This window comes from Lucilia sericata, unplaced genomic scaffold, assembly GCF_015586225.1.
Source record: "Lucilia sericata isolate MDLA Ls3-8-SP2 unplaced genomic scaffold, ASM1558622v1 Contig000420F_arrow, whole genome shotgun sequence".
NCBI lineage: Eukaryota > Metazoa > Arthropoda > Insecta > Diptera > Calliphoridae > Lucilia > Lucilia sericata.
The window spans coordinates 79,194-95,293 of NW_023994437.1; the positions used below are offsets into that span (position 1 = coordinate 79,194).

The 16,100-nt window shown below is 27.4% G+C and overlaps 1 protein-coding gene across 3 annotated transcripts in view; it reads left to right on the plus strand.

The window, feature by feature from the left end:
• Positions 1–16,100, plus strand: part of LOC119604719 (serine-rich adhesin for platelets) — a 75,586-nt gene that overhangs the window by 12,625 nt on the left and 46,861 nt on the right. Inside the window, exon 1 of one of the 3 annotated variants that reach the window (XM_037957515.1) lies at positions 9,373–9,751. The exons of 1 other annotated variant lie outside the window; for it this stretch is intronic. The gene's annotated coding sequence lies outside the window, so the exon portion shown is untranslated. Of the gene's footprint in view, positions 1–9,372; positions 9,783–16,100 lie in introns of those variants that run through there. One more of the 3 variants, XM_037957513.1, reaches the window with a different exon arrangement.

Genomic DNA, 16,100 nt, shown 5'->3' on the forward strand with positions numbered 1-16,100 from the left:
GTTTTATAAATTTATAATAATTTAAAAATGTTGATTTGCTTTAAAGATATTTTGAATATCTATTTATCTCGGCTTACCTAAAATATTTGTAACAGACTTTAAAAAACGGTTAAACTATGCAAAAGACATTTACGGCGGATGTTTTATTCTTATATTGAGGTAAATTTAAAGTGAACCTACCCGCAGTGAAAATTGTCCATCTCACAATCAGTGTCGTAAGGTTGTATGTATGTCGTAATATTTTGTTGAAAACAAGAAATATTAATACAATTATTGTGAATTGGACAAATACGCATGTACATGGTTACAACATGGTTATGGTAAAAATTCAATGTTTTATGAAATATGGTTTCAAAATGGATTTCAAATGCGTTTCGATTTTAAACTATGACAACTATTAAGAATTTTTATTTTTCTCCTATATTCAAGTATGTATGTATTTATTTTTTTGTGGATTTAAGCAAATAATTTGTATAAAACTGAAGCAATGTCGCTTTCGTTCTTAAGTTTCACAAATAATGATTATTGGTAAATATCATACCAAAAGAGAAATGATGTGGGCATAAGGAGAATATATGTATGTATACGTAGTTATAGTTAATAGATTACAGTTGATTATTATTTTAATTATTATTTTTAAATTTATTTCCTGAGTTTTATTTTTTGCTTAGAAAACATTCATATACATATGTATGTATATTGTGTTTTATGTTATCTCTTAGAATCGTTATTTTTTACCTTTATTTTGGCTCAAAAATAAAACTTATGTTTGGGTTTTATTATTGTTTTTTGGGGCAACATTTTGATAAAAAGTATTTAATTTTGTAAACTATTATCAGTTAAAGTTTCTCAAAAAATAATCTGTAACGATATAAAATTCGACGTTTTTAATATATATTCGTACAATGATCTGGCTTAGAGATCATTGGCCGATATATTTATAAATGCTTAACAAAGTTGTTGATGTTTTATTTCAGAAATTTTGTATGGAAAATATCCGCAATAAGCCTAAAAACGATCAATATCTTTAAACGCGTGGCAAGCCTTTATTTTAAAGACGACAGATTGGACTTTCAGATGACATAACATATTATATAAACAAAGATGTTTCCACGCAGTTATGTCGTCTGAAATACATATCTAGGTTCGGGTTTGTACAACTTAATCCTCTAGAAATCAATTTGTTGGCCTAATTCTAAAAGAAGTTTTTGATTACTATTGAGACATCATACCAGTGATCAGTGGAGTGAAATATAAATTTCAAAATATACTTTCGCTTTTATAAAGCAAAAAATTATATATTTATATACTTACATACATAGATACGTATGTATGTGTGTATGTATGCATATATACAACAACAAAGAAGGCGTTTACGACTACGATCGAGCGTAGACAAACGTACACATACTCTCCCATACACATTATAAGTCAGGTGTAACAACGAAACAGTATCAAACAATTCACAAAGAAATATTTTCAACTCATTTGTTTAGTTTCTTTATTTTTCACAATTCTCAACGGTATAAGTGAAAGTGTTTAAAAAATTAAAAATAATTTGATAATGAGTAGCGTATCCACAAGTTAGTAAATTCATATGTGTAGATACAAACAATTGAATGAATCAAATTAATCTTGATTTTTAGTTGATTAAAATAAATTTTATTGATTTATAACGAAATGTTTGTTTTAAATTACTTGTTCTCTTTTGGAAGCTCTTTCATACCTTTCGTACTGAAGAAAATAAAAGAAAAAACAGCTGTTTTCTGTTTCGTGCTACAAAGAAATTGTGATTAGTTATGAAAACTTATTGAAAAATGAAACATTGCTTGTTTCATTATGACTACATTTTTAGAGCTTTTTATGGATACATATATATGTAGATGGAAGAGAATACCTCTTTAGAGCAGTGTTGCCATATGTCAAGTTTTCTCTTTTTTTGTAGCCAAAAAGTTTTCTAGTTTTAATCTAAAAAACTAGTTTTTTTAGAAATTTATACAGTTTTTATAATTTTATTAAATTTAGTTGTTACAAATAATGTACATAACAATGAATTTTCTAAAGTCTTTCAGGTTAGGTACACATAACCTATGTATGTATATCCACAACTAGGCTTGCCAGATTTGAAATCAACAAAAAACGTACATCGTAGTTAAAAAAGCAGTACAATTGAATAAAAAAAGTACAATTGTTTATTAAAAAAAAAAAAAATTAAATTAAATTGTTCTAAAAACACTATATTGACATTGGTTGCTATGATTTTTCACAAGAAAACTTATATAAAACTAATTTATGACAATAAAATTAATCCAATTACAAATCATTTTTTTAATATTAGTGTGCTATTAATTTATATATATTTTTTTTAAAGTGTAAAATTCCCTAAATTTTAGTTTCGTTTGGGTTGTTTACATTTTCAAATATTAATCATTTGTTGTGAACATATGTTTGATATCTTTTTATGGACAAAAAATGTCCAGTAAAATATAAAAATTCTTTTACTCTGTTATTCAAATTTGTCATTCTTTAAACATCCTCAGATACCTAATTTTCGAATAATTAGCCATCCTGCTACGAAAAATAAGAATGGCAGTATAGTTTTTTTAAAATCGTTCCACAGCGGGACTGGATAATGCTATCGAATAGGTACCTTCAAACATGTCCTTCACATTTTGCAGTCTTTTTTTATGCCGAAAATTCATTAAAAACTTTCATTACAGTGATATCTTAATCAAAATTTAACAACTTTAAAGCATTTTGAATAAACACACTATTTTATGCATGACAAATGCATCGAAACCTCTTATAGTTGAATTTGTCTTTCTGAGCTTAGTAAATCCACTTTCAAACTATGTATCTCTGAAGTCCTTAAATAGCTATTCTATAGAATATTTGTATATGGTCATGATTGCATCTATAAAATTATGGTTAAATTCAAAAAGAAGTACAAGTACTAAAAAGAAGTACATTTGCGTACTTCTTTAGAGGTTATGTTATGCAGTTAAAAGTACAATTACTAAAAAGAAGTACGCGTACTGCTGAAAACAGTACGTCTGGCAAGCCTATCCACAGCCAACGTAGATCGTAAATGAATTTACTAATATGTATCGTAATTATAAATCTCATTTAAAGGTGCAGCATTGATATATCTTTGTCTAGAAGCATCAATAGGCTATATTATTTTTCGAAACTTGGACCTTATTAGTTGTTTTGGTATTTTTTGGTATCTTTGTGAAATTTCTAAAATTACAAAACTATGTTTGCACTTTAGAAGAGGTACGTAATAAATGCTCGATAGAAATCAAATCAAAAATGATGCAACATTTTTTAAATAAATGTATCAAATTCAAATAGATGAGAGAGAAAAAATTATACCAAATGTTTGTGATGTTAGTACCTTTTTAAATTTATAAACTTTTCAGGAAACCCTCCCATTAAAAATGAACGAGGTGGTCTTCTTACGCTTAAAATGGGACTTGTCTTGAGATACCCAATACTTTTGCACAGCAAAGGACAGTTGGGTGGATTTGTCTCTGTGAAACAAGATTTACATTATTGTTTCAATACACTCAAGCGCTGCTTCATTTGCCATAGCTGCAAATCGCATTCCTACAATAAACTTTTTGGCGAAATTTGTTCAAAGGTATTTAGGGCGATATTAGGCGATAAGGTTAAATTTAAAACCGTATTGTATTCAAAGAAATCTTTAAGCGAAGACTCTGCCAGAGGTAAGGTTTACATCATATGGATATCATGCCACTCAGGAGTAGTCGACAACGACTGTGTCGTTAAACACATAGGACTACTGGAACAGCTAAACATATTAGACGTGCGGATGTAGTGCATGTAGATAGGATGTGGGGCATGTAGAAAGGACAGTTACACTCTGGACCGCTTTCTTAGTCATTGTTGGGCTTTTGTAGAAATTAGATCCAAATATCTTGGGGTGAATTCTTAGAAAATCGGACGATAGTATAAGGTTTATGTTTTTATGAGCAAACATTTTCCATAAAAAGGAGCGCACAACAGTCCCGATAGTGGCCTAGGTGTATTTCCACAACCTAACCTGTATAATATATTAAAACAATATATGGCAACACTGCTTCAGAGATAATGTACTGAAAATATCTCAGCGATTTGTTTTGTTCTCTTATTTTTTGTGAGATTTTGTTTTGTACAATTTTACTGAAGAGATAACAATACATTATTTCTTTTTCTATTTTGTCGGAGCTAGCGGTATTCTTTAATTAAAGTGACCAGCTTTATATGCAGAATAAGTAAATAAATACAAAATTGTCGAAGACAAAAAATTATATTTTACAATGTAAATCTAAACATTCAAAACATATGTATGTCTGTTTGCATACTTATACACATATGATAAATATTATTATTATTTTAAGGGTTATCACCTATCAAATATTTATCATCTATCAAATAGAATAATATCTATTAGCTAATAAGGAAATACATATTTTATTTAAAATGGTCACCTTAATTTGTATGTCACACAGCATGTGTTTCGTCATCAAAAATATTTAGTATTGATTATGAGGCATTTATGTGAAAATTGTTATAAACAATTTTTCAGTTTATTTAGATTTCAGCAATAATATAATAATATAAGTATTTTCTCTTTGCCGTAACCTTAAAATATAAAGTAATTTAGTGCTCATATTGTTGTTATTAAAGATATTGTCGTATGTTTCAGTATGATGTTTAATTTATCGACGTATCTATGAGATACATTCCAATATCTATACATTTTCATACACATACATATGCACATGGGTTTTTCTTTTTTAATAGCAATTTTTTAACATTTCAGTATTACGAAGGCAATCACGCACTGAAAATGCCGGTTCATATGTTAAACTCTTCTTAACAATAGTTTATAAATAAGAAAATACCCAGATAGTTTTTAATTGGTTATAAGAAACAGTATTGCCATATTCGTAAATTATAAACAAGTGAACATTTGAAAAACATCCTTTAACATGATAATAATATAACGCATTATAATAAATTTTTTAAAAAATTGTACTAAAACTCTTTAAACCGCTAAAATTTTATTGATTTGAGTGAACACACTCTATATGACGTATTTTGAAAATGTTTAATAAATTGCCAAAACATTTTTTCGAAGGATTGCAAATAACAGTTATGAACTCAAAATATCACTCTATTTTGCAAAATATTATAAAAAACCTTGGTGCAATCGTGTCCAATATGTCACTATATTTTTTTAAGAACATATCGAGGGACTATATTCAATAGTATCCATCTTAAATAAGTCAAGTGTTCAGAAAACTGTTTATTTCGCTAGTTCGTAAAGATTTACATTTTTTTCTTCTATAGTATTTTTTCATATAATTATAATTTAAAATTTTGCATTATTGGCAAATTATAATAGATTGAGGTTTTTCTACGAAAATGTTCATACAACCAACAGATAGAGAGTTTTTCATAGAAACATAAAAAAGATTTTGATTTAATATCAAATAAATATTTTGCATGATATGTGTTCAACACAATTTTGCAACAGAAAATTATCAAAAAAAGTTTAAAGCTATTTGTCGAATAAATAAAGAGATTTTCTTTCAGAAAGTTTTCTTTTTTAAAATAGAGAAATTTAAAAATGCTCTCAATTTGCTATAATTTTGGCTTCCACAATCAATGTATTACATGTATAGTGTTCCCAATTACATTTAAAACTCTTTTATAGCAATTGCAGGTTCAAGCAATACTTAAAAGAATATATTATAATTGGCAGTTATTAAATAATTTTTATTTTATCTATGTTTTCTAATGTTCTATTTTAGTTGAAATCCATTGTTAATGAAGTTTTCTTAATATCTTTTGGTAATAATCCTGTCTGATCTGTAAACCGAATCCTAGTAAATTTCTCGTTTAAAAACGAATTCTCATAATTTGTCTTGTTTTAAAGCCGAGTACATAAATCTAGTCAAAAGTAAATCGATTTTAATTTTATTAAAATAAATTAAATAATTATTTGTTACGTTTTTTAATATAATTGTAACTTGATATAAATACTATGGGCATTTTAAAATGTTTTTCATTTAAAATATGATCATTTTTCTGAATTTTACATTCAAATAAAAATTCGATTTACATAACACCAAATTCGGCTTTAAAGCTTCTCGGTTTTGAAACCGAATCGATTTACAGAACAGACATAAATATTTTAAGATTTGTCTTGCTCCTCGTGCTTAAAAATAAGATGTCGGTCGTTGGCCAGGCCTGGGATATTAAAAATTAAAAAATTATTGAATATTTCACAATTTAGTGAAAATTTAGTTTTTAGCTTCTGAAGTTGTTTCCCGATTACAAAATTTTCCAAATTGAAGAATAAATTATTAAGTAGATTTTGTTTTGGTTATTTGGTAGGAAATGGAATTAAACTTTTTTGTAATGTAGATTGTTGGCAGACAATATTGGTGTTAAATCGTAAAACCGAACTTAATAATCGTCAAAATATTTTTAAAATCGTCAAAATATTTTTGAAATCGTCAAAAAATCTTAAAACTGAAAATATAGTACATTCGATACCACAAAGGAATATATATTTCTGAATTTGAATTTGGCGCACAAACCACTTTTTACTCATTTTTTATAAAATAAAAATAGTAAAAATCTTTGTAAACTAGTTTTATTATTGTTATTTATTAGCTATTGGCATCGCCACTAGGACACTATTTCCTTCTTAAATCTGAAGAAATAACAGTTGAAAAGTAAAAGAACGTCAAATAGACAAATCATTTTAAGTGAGCAATGCCATATGTACAGTATTGTTCGAAACCTAGCAACTTTAAATTATTAATTCACATATCTAGTTAGATTTTTAGGAAATTAATTTCTAATTGGAATTTATATTCCTATGTAAAATTTGGTACGAAATATATACGAAATACATATTTCAAATAACTTTATATTATTATAATGCTGAAAATAAGTATTTTGTTCAATAGTACAAGCGGCTACAAACATAACAATAGTTTAGTTTGTATGCTGTGGTAGGTAGAGGGTTTTTGGTTGTACAAACGTCGTTTGTACAAAAATTAGAAAAATTATGATTTTACACACGATTGAATTTTGTCAAACCGTTTATTGTTAATTAATAATAACTTCACAAAATTCCATTCAAGAAAAATGACATCGTACTTGCAGTCACCGTGAAAAAATCGGTGTTGTGAAAAGTATGTAGTGCGAATGAAAAAAGTTTGAAAGCCGCTGGCTATTTGGGACTTAGAATCTGTGGTGCTCCGTTTTGAAAGTAGGTTAAGGAGATACTGCAATTAAGTGCCAATCCCTGAAGCTATAGAGTTCATCCCTGTATCAAAAATAATACCCACTAAAGTGGGTGTAGGGGTATAAAAATTTGTCACTTTCATATTCCAACCTATTATAAAACTTTATAAATTTTCAATAATGTATAAGAAACAAAGTTTATACATACTTGTCCTCAAATAAACGCCACCGTTTGTAAATCGTATTGCTATAAAATTTCTGGATAATGTGTATTGAATTTTTAATATTTATGTTTTAAACAAAATATGCATTTATAATATACAAAATAACAATATTTTCTTTATAATTACTTAACTTGTGACGGAACATAACTGAATTATGGGTAAAATAATTATAAGTGGCAACACTGAAGAGAGAGAGAGAAATTATTTATCCATATCTCAAAATTGTAGTAGTATAGCGCAAATAGAGTGCATTGATAGTATATTTTATAGGTATCTGCGTTTAGGTCAGGGACGGAAAATTGCTCAAGTTGTGCGATTATGATTATTTTTGTAAAACTGATTCTTCCATAAATCAATTTTCTTGCTATATGTATTATATATTCATAAAAAAGTTCAAAATAATTTATTAATTTTATTAAATTAACTACGGGTTTAAATAGTTTTATAATTGTAATGTAATTATTATTAAGTCATATTTTACCAAATGTGTCATGAGTTTAATACCACATTAGTTAGTTAGTTTGAAAGGAGGATATATATACATCAAATCCGAAGAAATACACCTAGGCCTCTATCGGGCCTGTTGTGCAATCCTTAGCCAGAGCCTCAGGTGGGACGCGAACCCACTACCTCCGGTCTACCAGACCACATTACAACTATTCATTATTTTCAAAAAAAAAAAAAAACTATTGTAACAACATTGCCATCTCTGACTTCAGTGTGTATGTGTTTTTTCGTCTACATTATTGGATTGAAATATTTAGTTCGAGTGTGTATTTCGTTTGGTACGGATGGGAAGAAGTTGACGTGTCGCGCGTACGCGACTTTTATCATAAAATATTCTATATAATTAAAATAAAGAAAAAATTTGTGAAAAATTGAGAAAAAAATTATAATTCTGTGAAATATATACTTAGTTTTTTTTGTAGCGCGTATGGAACGTTTATAAATTCTCACTTGATAAAAATTTTTCAATATACTAAAAATAAAGTGTATTTAGCTTTTTTTTTTGCTAAAACGCAAAATTTTTTAATATCTTTCGGTTTTAGAAACTTTTTTATCGTTTCGTGATTTCTTTTTGTTTTCTACCTTACGGAATTTTTGAGTGTTTCAGTTACCACATCGTTTCGTTACGCCTTTAACTTAAAGGTTATCTTCGTGCATTAAAGCCTCCTCCCACTCTCTGAAAAATTCAGAGAGTGTGAATGTTATTTGAGAATTTTAAAGTAAAATATACAAGTATGAAAAATACAGTTTGCGTTAATGAATTTTATTAATAAAATTAAAAAAATATGTTTTTAATTTATTTATTATAAATAACAAAAAAAAAAAAAATTATGTGGTTTTAGTTCTTATGAAATTACTCGAAAATTTCGTCTTTCTTTCGTTTCCGTTTCGTAACTCTTGTGATTTCTTTATTTTTATGAGTATGAGAGAGTATTCATTTACTTCCTCTCTCAATAAGATTTGTTGTTGTTTTTATATTATTTCCATATGAACATTTTCTTGACGTATTTTTATATTAATTTCTCAGTTCCAGAAAAAAAAAACGTATAACAATAAAGTTTATTTCGCAGATTTTGATGACTCGTTAAAATATTTTTAATTAAAAATATATACATACACCTATAAAAAATACTAAAGTTAAAATTAATTTTACAAATATTAGTGGAAATCAATATAAAGTTGAAATAAATATAAATCTTTAAAAAATTATATACCTATTTACAAAATAAAATAAAATTTAGCAAATTATTTATAAAGTGTAAAAAAATTGTTAAAATTTACTGAAAAATATTTTCATAAATAAGAAATCTTTTAAAATATTTATAAAAAAAGTCTTAAATGATAATGTTTATCTAAAAAAGTGTCGAAAATACAAATTGAATATAAAAATAAATAAAATATTACAACGGTTTCAAATTTATACAAAGTCGCCTAAATATTAAAAAAAAATTAAAATATATAAATTTGTTCACATTTATTACAAATTGTTATCCAAATAAAAAGTGTATTCATATTTACAAAACAAAACAAATAAAATAATTATATAAATCCCTACAAGAAAACGTTACTTAAAGTACTTTTCTTCACCCATACCCACACTTACAAACATCTTCCATAGGAGAAACAATAATGGAAAATTTATAATTCAAATTGGATTATTTTACTGTCATTCCCCAATCCAAACAGCAGTACAAGCAACAATTTAATGCTGGATTCTTTTTTGCAACAAATTTTGTGGAATATATAACGAGGTACTTAAGTGATATACATATCTATTTACAAGTAGGTATAACTAAAATACACGCATTTCTGTTTTATATTTTATTATTTTGCATTCTTAATGCATTTTATTAAGAAGGGCCTGTATCTTGTGCCGTTTTAAAGTTCTTCGTTAGAATGTCACTGGGAAAGTTGCACTTGTTAATTACATATTTATTGTTTAGTCAAATGAATACCTAGTCGAGTCGAATGAATAATTTGCCACAAATGTAGTTCAACAATTTTAAAAGTGAGACATAGAGAGGCAATCTGTGAGAGAATATGTTTGAAATAGAGTTAGAGAGTGGCCATCTTAATTATGTGTGTATGTGTTTAAATCTGTTCGCAAATAGATACTCGTACGTACTCGTATTTACACATTCATATACATATGTATGTACATACATAAATTCGAATTTGTCGAAAAAGAAAAATAATAAAAAAAAAACAAACAAACAATTCGACTGTCTGCTAAAATATGTTCGTCAATTGTTTGTTTGTTCGTTTGCTTGTTTAGAGAATGATTAGTAGTTGTCTGTAAAATGCCCAGCCAGATGTTTTAGTTAAGTAAAAATTTATTGTACATACATAGAGATACATACATGCATATCTACGTATTATATGATTTTGTATCAACAGTAATTTTACAATGTAAAGGAATTATCAGATTTAATAGTTTATCTATCTTAATGTTCCATCTTAAAAGAGAATAAAGTAAAAATGGTAATAACATATAATAAGCTTTGTTATCGTTGTTTTGTCTTTGTTTTGAAATTCCATTTTACTTATAAAATTCTCTTCATACGAATTATGAATTACGTAATATTGTTAAAGATAATATAATGTTGATGTTTACTGATGTTTAAACTACATAATTTGCAGTCATTATTGTTGAGGTAGATTTTTTCAGGAAGAACAAAAAAGTCAAATAATACTCGCGCTGTTTTCATACCAACTGCAACTGTTTTTATATTTAAATGTGTATGATTTGACATACATACATATGTATGTACATATGCATGTATGTATGTATCTCAAAATGTTTTGGGTTTATTGTTGTCCGTTCGGGAGTTGGGCCGTTTTAATGAAAATATTCGAACGATTTTACAGCTTCAAAGAAGTTAATTTTGCTTTATGATAATTCCCATCGATTTTCATTTTCGCATATACCTATATACAGTGAAAACTATGGGTATACTACATAGAAAACTTTAAAAATGCATTTTACATAAAACTGACTTTTTATGAACCAAATCATATCGTATTAATAGATGTAACAAATTTTTTGTGGAAAAATTAAGTTTGTTTAAAAAAATGTTTGACACAAAGATAAATATACCTACATACCCCTTTCCTTAATAATGCGATTTCATTAAACATATTTATTGATTAATATTTTGTTGCTCCTAAATTACTTTCGAACGTGACATTTAATTGAGTTTTCATTAAATATTAATTAATCATTCCCACAAGTCAGAAAGTCCTAAAAAGCTTCATAATAGGTATACAATGCCTGGCGGTACAGTTTTATTCAAATGTATTTATTAATGTTTGGATTTATACTTGTAAGAAAATTTCGTTTTTATAAAAATAAATGTTTTAATTTTATTTTGATTCTGTCTCTCCTGTAAATTTTTGAAAAGTGTTGTTAAGCCCTTTTGCATTTCGAGTGACGATATTTTTGGTTTCATTGCTTGTAAATCTGCTTGTAATCCGAACTTGTTTTCAGGATACAGACAATATTATCGAAAGTTATAACATAGTTTAAATAGCGTTTCTTGGTCAATAACGACCGTAAATATGCTAAAAGTGCAAAGAAGAATTTCTTGGAAGCGAGCGGGATTGACATGCTTGCAGTGCCCAGTATAATTTCTCGATACCAATTCAATGGAGAACATTCAAAATGACCAACAAATAAATTTTAAGGCCTGAAAGTTAAAATTTATGCTATGAACTTTTTAGTTGGGTATAGGAAATATTTGATGTTACATATATTTAACAGATACGAAATGTGCTAACCTCATGGTCACCATTGTATGTATATGTACAAAGAATCGATGATTCAGCCTTTTGTAAACACCTGTTTTACGTATATCTTCACCTAAATGGCAAAAGGGCTTAACAACAAGCTAATACATTTTCCAGGAGAGACAAAAAACTCAATAAAATTAAGGTTGGCCCGAGATGGCCAATGTGGTATAAGTAATGAAAATAGTTATTTTATGTCATTTCTAATATAAACCAATTTTTTTAATTTTTTATTTTAAAATTTAAATATTTATATATATTTTACGGCGCTGCGAATTATGGCCCCAGGTAAAATGGCCCCAAAATATAAAACGAAAAATTGCCCCAATGTTGGGGTCAAAATTCATTATGAAGTATAACCCTAACATTTTTTAAGAAAAATCACCCCAAAATTAATGAAAAATCTCCCCAAGGTTGAAATGAAAAGTGGCCCCAAATATTGGGTTAATTTTTCGTAATGAACAATTACCCCAAAAACGTAAATGAAATTTCACCCCATTTAATTTTAATTCAAATATAGGTGACGTGTCATAAAGTCCAGTGTCATATTTTCCATGGGCGTTATGACTCACTAAATTGAGTCTAGTGTCCATGGACGTTATAACAATTTCAAAAGTGTCACAATGCATATGAGCAATGTAACATAAAGTCTATGGATTTCAAAGAGTCCATTTATCAAAAGAAGGCTTAATTTAGCGAAGCCGGTATTCAAAATACCCCAGAGTTTAAAACCCCTGCGCCCGGCCGAAGGCCGGCTATACAGAAAACTTTTTAAATGGAAACCAAAATGCAACATACACCAAATTTAGGATAAATTCCTTTGGGGGTAAGAATGTCCCTTTCATAAATTCTTTACAAATTTTCAAATACAGTTCTGTTTTAAAAGTGATACAATGTCAATGGACATTATAACACTTTTAAAAATTGTCATAACGTCCATGGACATTATGAAACTTTTTGGTGTGTCATAACGTCAATGGACATTATGACATCCCACCTCAAATATAAGCTAACATATTTATAAAATTTCATATTTAATAATTTTTGTTGTATTTTCATTAAATGTTTGTTAATTTTGAACATTCTTGAAATATTTTTTGTAAAAATATGTTCAAAATTAACAAACATTTTATGAAAATACAACAAATATTATTACATAAAATATTTTTTAATAAAAAATATCGCGCGATAATGTTCTGATTTTTTATAAAATATTAATAAATAGTAATAATGAAAGATCACCCCTAATTATTATATGGTTTTTTAGGTCCCTTTTTAATATTTTAATATTCACGTATTTTACAAAATTTAAGAATGAAAATTAGCCCCAAAGGAAAAAAGTTTTGTTTTGGGGTATTTCTTCATTTCACAACATTGGGGTCATTTTTATTTTTTTTGCAAAATGCAGTATTACCCCAAATGTAAAAATGTTGAAATACCCCAAAAAATATATGAAAAAAAAAACAAAAGTTTCGTGTTTTTGTTTCCTGTATCTTTGTTGGGGCCATATTTCGTTTTACGTTTTGGGGCCATTTTACCTGGGGCCATAATTCGCAGCGCCATATTTTACACCCTTTAATCAAAAAGTCCATAAAAATAATTTGTTGATTATATTTGTTTTAGCCAAATATCCGATTATTATGGACCGATTTTAATTCTTAAAAGCATATCTAATTGAATTCTCTAAGATTTGGATTGGCAAATAATGTCTGACTTATGGAAATAACTAATTTGTTGTTAATTTCATGTTTATAAAGTCTGTGATTTTGACAATAGAATTCTAAAAATTTGCGGCATCATTTATGTCTAGGCAATGGACCATTTTCAATCAAAAAATCGATTTTACATTATTGGTTGTTATGCCCTTTTACATTTCAGGTGACGATATATAAGTTTTCTGCATTTTTAAAGCTCTGATGATTTAAAAAATGTCAAAAATACAAATTTTATTAAAAGTTTGGCGTTCGGTAAAAATTTTACCAAACTCTGTACCCGAACCCGAACGTTCGGTCAGGCCCTACTACTTATTAATTTAATTCGAGATATCTAATTTATTTGTCATGTTGGTAGGCACTTTCAATGGCGTATCACAAATTTTTGTGCTAGTTCAAAAATATTGAAAAATTAATCATTTTTCGCAAATATTTTAAATTTTTAAAATTATTATTTATGATTCAATATTGGGATAAATAAATTTTACATATCAGTGAAAAGCTCGGTGAAGTTGTATGATCTTTAATATGTAATAATTTTAATTATTTACATTAAAAAATAACTAATGTTATGCAAAAATATTCCTTCACCAAAATGTCAGAAATTCAATTTTCTTTAGAAATTATAATTACATTAAAACGCGTACGACGAATAATAAGCGAGATATTCGCTAAAACAGACTTTGACCTTCAATATATCGCTTAGCGTACACGATATTTTCGGTGACTTTTAATCCCTTACTATGCTAAGGAGAAGCTATGTGCCAATTTTCACTTAGCTATTTAACATTCCGCAGAAAACCCTTATTTTTCTGGGCTATTAAAAACATAAACGTTTAACAACTAAAAATCGATAAATCTGGCGACAGTGGATGTAGTAAACAATTGCACGGCATATTTGCAGCCACTGTAATTTTAAACTGTGTGGAACATTTCTTTTTCATTTTCTGAGACATTAGAAATCATTTATGTAAATGCTGAAATGTTGTCTTGTTTTCGAATAGTAATCCTAGTGAAAAATATAATTCTTATTAGACTTTAAATAATACTACGTTTTTAGCTTCCATTAACAATAACAACAGCGGCAACCAGCGGTAGCAGCAAATCATAAAGAATATTTTTTGGTGATGACCTTGAAAAAGCTTTATCTAAAAATTGAGTGCAATCAACTTTTTTCCGCGCTTTATTATTATATTATTATAAAATAAAAATACACAAAACAAACAAATACAACAAGAAGAAAAAACTTTTTTTGATATTGGTATATGTATTAGTATGTATTACCAATCTAATATTCATACATACATACGTACATACACAAGAGAGAAGCAGGCACAAATTAAATCAAAACATTACGTATGTAGAATGTACTCTCAAATCAAATGAAGAATACAAAAACTAAATTTCAAAACAACATTTGATTTTTATAGATTCTTCTTATTTTTGTACGAGTGCATGCATACACACATACATATGTACATATGTATGTATGTAATTTTGATTCTATTTATTCATTTAATAAGATGTTTTTTTAGTTTTGTATTTGTAGACGCAAATTTTAAAACATTTTTCTCGTGGTTGTGACTGTCATTTGCCGGTGAGTTCTTGTCATGTTCGGAATATTTTTTACTGACTTTATATTTAGTTTAAATTTTAAAATTTTCTGCGAGTGTATTAATGCTTTCTATTATGTCTCCCACAGGATCTAAAGTTGATAAATGGTACTTGTTACAACAGTTACTTTACTATTTCATTTGTTTTGCAATAAAAACTGTAAGACTTCTTACTAAATAGTGTTGCTAAACTGTCCTAAAAACAATCATTCAGGCCTGAATCCAAATATGTATTAAAATGATAACAATAAAAACATTTAAGAGTGTGTATCAACGAACTTCTACTTCTGGACAGTGGTTCGGAACCATTTTTTCGATATCTCCGGAACTATTGGTGATAACCAGTGCAAAATAACTTTTAAGTAGTTTTCAAAGAATTTGCTAAAAAATGGCATAGATTTTTTGTTGCACTATTTTTTCATATTTTTTAAAGTAAAGACCAGGACCAATAGGTGAAAAGTTACACTCATTTGAAAACAACCCTATATGACCAAAATGTCCAACTTTGATCCCCTCTAACTCCGCTAGTACTTGACGGCTAAAATCGATTTTTTGAGTTGGGTCACTTGACACGAGATTGTGATTCTGTTAAATTGTTATTAGAGTACATTAAGCGGTACCTCTGTCATCAAGATCCTATATATTTGTTGTCAAAAACTTAAGTTCTAAACATCTATAAAAATTTAGTTTTAGTGTCAATAAATAAATTTCACATGGAAATATTTTTTTGGTGCATATTTTCCACATGTTTATAACATATTTTTAATTTTTTTAGTGCATGAAAATCCTTGCCTTGATTTGACACTTTTTTCGAATTTTACTACTAAAACGTAGTTTTTTAAATTGATTAAGTGACGATAGGGTTGATGCTAAAAAAAAAACATTAAAAAATTCTTTATGATAAGTTATTTTGAAAATTTGTGGAGACTTCTAGTTTTATTTAATAAATGAAAAACTCAATTTTCGTTTTTTTGATGATATGTTATTTT